This window comes from Garra rufa, chromosome 14, assembly GCF_049309525.1.
Source record: "Garra rufa chromosome 14, GarRuf1.0, whole genome shotgun sequence".
NCBI classification, from domain to species: domain Eukaryota; kingdom Metazoa; phylum Chordata; class Actinopteri; order Cypriniformes; family Cyprinidae; genus Garra; species Garra rufa.
Window position 1 is genome coordinate 38961316 of NC_133374.1, and position 7463 is coordinate 38968778.

Below are 7463 nucleotides of genomic sequence, written 5' to 3' on the forward strand. Positions count from 1 at the left end.
TTCTGCAAAATATATGTTAACTTTTATCTTTAGCTGTATGCAGAAATTTACAGAAGTGATTATATTTTTTGTAGTTCTTGTGTTACTCTTACACACGCAGTTTCTATGTGCTCATATTATTAGACTATGTTGTCTATTTGTACTTGTAGTAGGCTACATATTTTAATTTAACATTCATATCAATTGTAACCCAAAATATTGATGCTGGAAAGAGCATTTGCAATGGTTTTATGGGTGTTTTAATGTTTACACCTGTATTGTCTATTTACATGTTGTTGTCAGGGCCCCTTAAACCCCCAGAATGGCCCTGTATGTGTATATGTGTGCAGTAAGCTGCAGTGTGTTTATGCATGTGTGCACAAATGCATGTATCATTTGATTATTTCAGATTCTCTGTTATTGGGTGGGTAACATACATGATGCTGTGAATCTCTGTGAATGAAGCCGGTGCACGAGGCCTGAATCAATAACACACACGCATATACGTTTACATCGATACAAAACACAGTGCAGATGACCAACACTGAACCAGCATCTCCAGAACCAGCGACTGTGACCCATATTACGCGTTAATAATCATTCACCGCACATCGGGCGTGCATTTAAACGAGCATTAAACACAAAATAAACAGGTAGGTAGGTAAAGCGGCGCATAATGAATGAGAGCGAAGGGCCGTTCATTCAGGACGCGTTCTTCTTGCGCTCCGACTCGCGTTTTTGGACGCGTCCCGCGAACGCGCGGCCCCTGAATCACTCGCGTTCATTCTCACCTCCGATAAATGCGTCACTGCATCTGATGCCAGTGCTGTTATTCCAGATCCATCGACGGAGGTTTGTGGAGGAGTCCAGCACATCGCATCGCTATATGATCCATAAGTGAGCAGTATAGAGGCTGGTACATGACGCGCGCACATCTATTCTCCAGGCAATGCAGCTGCTCTTAAAGGGGACGCGACGCGGCTTCTGATTGGTCCTTAAATAGGCCACGTCATGAAGTCATTGGTCACCATTGAGTGAAGGTGATTCAGAGCATCATCCTCCTCCTCCATCACAGCTGAACACTCACTAGGATCAGATCACATGAGTGGAAATACACACTGATGCTGTATGTTCATGGAGAAGCTATAGAATACTAGCTTGTGCTTACTGTACACTGCATACTATACTGTGCCAGTGCTCCTTTTCATATGTGTGACGGTGGACCACAAAACAGTCTTAAGTAGCATGGATATTTCTGTAGCAATAGCCAAAAATATGGTCATTGTATGGATCAAAATGATCAGTTTTTCTTTTATTCCAAAAATTATTAGGATATTAAGATCATGCTCCATGAAGATATTTTGTAAATTTCTTACTGTAAATATATCAAAACATACTTTTTGATTCGTTTTATGCATTGCACACAGAAAAATAGGGGTGTAAAATTGTACCTTTTGAGGTACAACTGCTTGTTGCTGGAGCAGTACCCTTAAAAGGACATATTTGTACCTTTTTATACCCCTATAGGGTACCTTAGAGCAGTAATACGTACCCTTTAGGTACTAATATGTACCTATTAGGGGTAAAAAAAAAAAAGGTACAAAGATGTCATTTTAAGGGTACTGCTCCAGCGACAAGCTGTTGTACCCCAAAAGGTAAAATTTCAAACCCCATTTTCTCTGTGTGGAAACCCTATTTATTCAGCTTGCAAAAAATCTCAATTTCAAGAAATTGACCCTTATGACTGGTTTTGTGGTCCAGGGTCACATATCAGCAAGATCATTGCTACATCTGTTGGTTACACTTTATTTTGATAATCCACTTTTTAACATTAATTATACTAACTATGAATAACTTTGCATTCTCATGTCAACTAGCATTCATTAAAGTATTAGTGACTGTCTGCTTAATATGTGGCTAAAGTTTTATTTTGATGGACATTTTACTGACTATATATAACTTTGCAAGTACACATCAACTTATTCTACTAGTACTAACCCTAAAAAAACAGTCCACTATACTCAAATGAAAGTTAGTTTACATTTAGTTGCAGAATTACTTATAGTTAGCAGAATGTCTAATGTGGACTATTGAAATTTTAACCCATCCATCATTTTTCTGTCAAGTCTTAATTGGCAAACTAAGGGTAAAGCGTCAGTTCTGAGAGCCAAACACAATTGACAGTTTTTATGAAATCCTTTAGCTCATGCACCACTTGTTAAGATTTATCTTTTATCTACATGCTTTAAAGATGTTTTCACGTATGTGACCCTGGGCCACAAAACCAGTCATAAGAGTCAATTTTTGGAAATTGAGATTTATACATGCTGAATAAATAAGCTTTCCACTGACGAATGGTTTGTTAGGATAGGACAATATTTGAAAATCAGGAATCTGAAGGTGCAAATCAATCAAAATACTGAAAAAATTGCCTTTAAAGTTGCCCAAAAGAAGTTAGCAATGCATATTATTAAATTACTACTAAGTAGAATGAATGACTAAAGTGGACTATCCAAATAAAGTGTTACCAATAGATCTTGCTGATATGTGACCCTGGACCACAAAACTAGTCATAAGGGTAAATTTTTGGAAATTGAGATTTTTACATAAAAATAAAAGCTGAATAAATAAGCTTTCCATTGATGTATGGTTTGTTATGAAAGGACAATATTAGGAAATCTGGAATATGAGGGTGCAAAAAAATCGAAATATTGAGAAAATCGCCTTTATAGTCGTCCAAATAAAGTGCTTAGGCAATGCATATTACTAATCAAAATTAGGTTTTGATATATTTACGGTACAAAATTTACAAAATATCTTCATGGAACATGATCTTAATATCCTAATGATTTTTGGCATAAAAGAAAAATCTATAATTTTGACCCATACAACATATTTTTGGCTATTGCTACAAATATACCTGTGATACTTAAGATGGTTTTGTGATCCAGGGTCGCATATACTGTTGAAATGAACCAAACTCAATTCAGCTAAACTACCCTAACAAGGGATGCAGCCACAAGTGCTCACAATGTAAGTGCACTTAAAAGGAGACTCAATCGAGAGTACTCAATACAGTTCATTTAGTGGTTCTTTTATGGGTGTCTGAGATCATCTAAGGTGTTTATGACCACTTTGAGTCTTAAAATGAACTTAAAATGTGAAAATACCCTGTTCACCCTATCTTAAATCTCAATGACGGTTGCATTTTCACACACAACGACGCTGAACATCACAACACAGGGTCCAAACACTTACTGAGCCACAAAGGACTGTGGGAGGAGAGAGAATCCACACGTTCATGAAGAGTTGTACTCCAGACACATGTGCTATTCTCATCAAACAACACAGGTTTCATGGGAACACACTTAATATCTCAAACACACATCTGCAACTTACTTTAAAAAATAAAGTAGCTGTACCATGTGTCGACTCTCGAGTGTCAACTGATGATAACTGAAAGCTTGCAAGACACTCATAGTTATGCCAGTGTCTGTCCATCGTCCAGCCATTTGTTGACTCATTCTCATGTGAAATGTGTCTGACAGTCACTTCCTAAACCAGACAGCCATGTCAAATAACAGAAGATATATGAATCAGTTCAGAAAAAGACAACCGTTACGAAAAAGAAGCTGATTCAAGTGTGCTATTAGTATACTTCTTTTAAACTAATAGGAATACTTCCAGTCTACTTCTCAGAAATTTGCTTTATATACTTCACAGAAATATACTTAAAAAGACATTCAAGTATACTTGACTTATAATTATAAGTCTAAATATATTTGAGCTATACTGGTGCTCTGAGAATCTGTGTTTTCATTGTTATACGCTAGGGGCGCTATTATACCAAATATCCAAAAGACAAGTAAGGAAGAAACCGAAACAACAGATGCTTCCACATGTAATCTAATCTAACACAATCGTCAGACATAAAACAGCATCAAAACCATAGATATGGAAAACTGTGGAACGTTATGGAATAAAATGTCCACCCATGAAGAGGAAATAATGACTGTCAAGCTTTGGGCTGTTGATCAACTCCATCTACATTTTGATTATCAGCAATAGTCTTTTTTTAGCTTTTTGGTCAAAATGTTGTTTATTTATTTTATATTTATGAAGCTTACCCACATTCAGGTGTTGATAAAAAAGAATGCGTGAAACTAGAAAAAAATGTTTTTGTTCACAAGCAGATACCCTGTTCTTTCTTTTGATATTTTGTATGTTCAGATATTAATATAACAAAATATATACAAATTAATACCTAAACAGGGACATAGTATGCTTAAAGTATGATGTAAAGAAAACTTACGAGTATACTTGCAGTAGAAAACTACTAAACTAGTAGTATCCTGAGACAATACTGCAATACGTACTAAATATGCATAAAAGTATTTAACTAGTAAACTATTAGTATACCTATAAATTCACTTTTAGTATAAACATAGATGTAAACTAGTACTTAAAGTTTACTACTGTTATACTTAAAAGCATACTTTTATATACTAGAAAGTGGGCCAATTTAGTCATAAGGAGTATTGAAATAGTACACTTAAAAGTATCCTACTAGTACACTGATATTTGTATACTTACTACATAAAGTATACTTAAACTTTACTTAAAGTGCCCCTATTATGCCATGTTAAAGGTAGTTAATATTGTTGTAATAGTCTCTTAAAACAGGTTTACATGTATGCAAGTTCAAAAAACACTTCAGTTTTCTCAAAAATTAGATTTAATTTTACCCCGTTTCTAAATGATTCGTAAACGACTCGTGTGAAGCAGTTCGAAGAATCAGTCTCTCTAAACCCCTCCTTTCAGTGAGCCCTCACCGCTGTGATTGGTCAGATGGTGCAATCCTTTTGGATTGGTCTACCGCTTCAGCGCAAAACGAAACGCCCATTGGCATAACTGAATGACAGCTGTGGAGACCTGTTAATGCATAGAAAAGATAGCCTCGATTTTACCCTATCAATTCGAGCCGGAGTCTGACGATGAAACGGTTGAAGTGGCACATCGACAAGAAACTGTTTTGCAAGCACGACTGGAGCAGGACGTTTCTCAGTGGGTGTCATATTATAACTGTGGAAAGTGCTTGCAATTTGCTTTTGTAAGCGAACCGGGCACACCTCTACGTTGTGAACTTCAACACTGTAACGTACAACCCATAACACTGCGTTAAGCCATCGTTTATCATTATCATTACTTAAACTAATAAGGCAGACAGACAGTCAAGCTGCATCAATCACAATTTTTATACTACATTGCACTCACAGCTGAACAACAGAAACGCAAGTTAGCCGGTTACCAAGACATGTGCGGGGTTGTTACACACCAACGTACACAAAGACGTATTTTGAACGATCGCTAGAAAATACAATCATCAATTATTAATCATACTTACAGGTAGAAGTTCAGAGGAGCAAGCCGGTCCAAATAAACTGGGCACTGATCCATTTTTTAAAACCAAGTGTTTGGTGAATCTCACGTTGTAACGTTACTCCCCAAGATTGGAAAAACAGTCATCAGTAAAATGACGCGAACACAACACAAGATTGGAATTGGACTGCTGAGGTGTTGAAAAAATTAATGTTAACCACTCATTCTTGGTAGTTTCATCTTTCGGAAGGGCATATAAAACAAATTCACTCTCACAGCGCAGGGCGTCTTCTTGACATGATGTAACGTTAATCCACGTGAAAATGGTAGGCCTACTGTTTGTGGGCGGGCAAGTTGTTTGCGAAATTGAACGTGGGCGGACATTACGCAAATGTGTAGCTCGTGACGTGTGGCCGTTACAGAAAAAAGATTCGAATTGCTGACGACTCGTTTAGGCGAATGTGAGCCGACTCTTTTTTTTGTTAGACAAAAACTTCATTTATAGTGCACTGTCGGCGTCACAACTTTGCAGATAGTTTATGTTCACATACAGCTACATGACACACTACATGAAATATCATATTTGAAAAGGCATAATAGGGGCACTTTAAGTATACTTAAAATAAACTTTAAAGGAACCGTATGTAGGATTGTGGCCAAAACTGGTACTGCAATCACTTTCAAAATACTGTAGAACGGTGTCTCCCCTCCCCTTTGACTGGAGGTTGCCAGCTGCCGCAGGATCCAGCAGGAACCTAGGCTCCTACAAGGAGCTTCTAATGGCAAGTGACGAGTCCTTCACAGTATTTTTTTTTTATCTTCTGTTGCTTCACGAGAGATGTTTCGCGAAGTAATTATGTATCGTAAAAATTTACTAATGGCGATTAGCCAAATATTTCGTAAAGATGTGTTGCGACAAAATACAATAGAGTGTAGACAGACAGACTTTAGCTGTTGCGCGTCCGGTGTAGACACGGTGTAATACCCCATTTCACTCGGAACATAGATTGTTTTCATACCCTGCTAGTGGTGCGATATAAAGCTTTTTATGAAAGCATTTAGCACGGCCGACTGTGGAAAATCCACTGTGTACGGAAGCAAAGTTAGCCAAACATAGATGAATCTCACCTGTCCAGGAGAAAATTAGCAGCGTTGGCGTCTGTCTTCAAATCCTTCTCCGTTTTCAGCCGTCTCCATCTTTCAAAGGCATCTTCTATACCAATCCTTGTGTTATTTCGGACTTTATCACGACGTATTTCGGATTCATAACGAGCACTGCAAAAAATGCTTTTCTTACGTAGATTTTTTGTCTTGTTTCCAACCAAAATATCTAAGCAAATCTTGAATCAGGAAGGATTTTCTAGACAAGTAAAAATTATCTTGTTTTTAGTAAAAACAAGTCAAAATTAAGTGAATTTTTGCTTAAAACAAGCAAAATAATCTGCCAATGGGGTGAGAAAAAAAATCTTATTTCAAGCAGACAACTAGATTATTTTTCTTACCCCATTGGCAGATTATTTTGCTTGTTTTAAGCAAAAATTCACCTAATTTTGACTTGTCTTTACTAAAAACAAGAAACAATTTTTACTCGTCTAGAAAATCCTTCTTGATTTCAAGAATTTTTAGATATTTTGGCTGGAAACAAGAAATAGTAAAAAAGGCATTTTTTGCAGTGAGGTCTTTTAGGTTTCGTAACGTTATACATGTTTTATCTGACATGTTCATAGCTGCAGCTGTAACAGAGCTGGCAACCCGGATCACAAAACTCTACTGACTTCGTGATTGGTAGATAGCTGGAGGGTGGAGCCTCAGACCAAAACACAACATGACAACAATAACATCAGTCGTGGGCTGCAACTCTCACTTTTAAATGACAATATCCTGGCCGGACCACTGTTGTCAGTGATATAAGTATTTGAAATCAACATGATTTCTAAATGTCTAGAGACATTTCAGGGCCATTTTATGATTAACTGAAATAAATTTCTTACATACAGTTCCTTTAAGTACACTTTTTTTTTTTCAGACTAAGGGCTGAACGTGTGGACGGTGAGTCTATAGACAAGCATGAAGCACAAGAGCAGCTGGAGAAATCAGATTAATTC

General features: G+C 37.0%; 1 protein-coding gene across 1 annotated transcript in view; it reads right to left on the reverse strand.

Moving 5' to 3' along the window:
- The window catches only part of LOC141285455 (SH2B adapter protein 2), a 36974-nt gene extending 36063 nt beyond the window's left edge, over nucleotides 1-911 (reverse strand). The window contains exon 1 of the mRNA XM_073818467.1: nucleotides 771-911. The gene's annotated coding sequence lies outside the window, so the exon portion shown is untranslated. The remainder of the gene's footprint in view (nucleotides 1-770) is intronic.
- Between the last annotated feature and the right edge of the window lie 6552 nt (nucleotides 912-7463).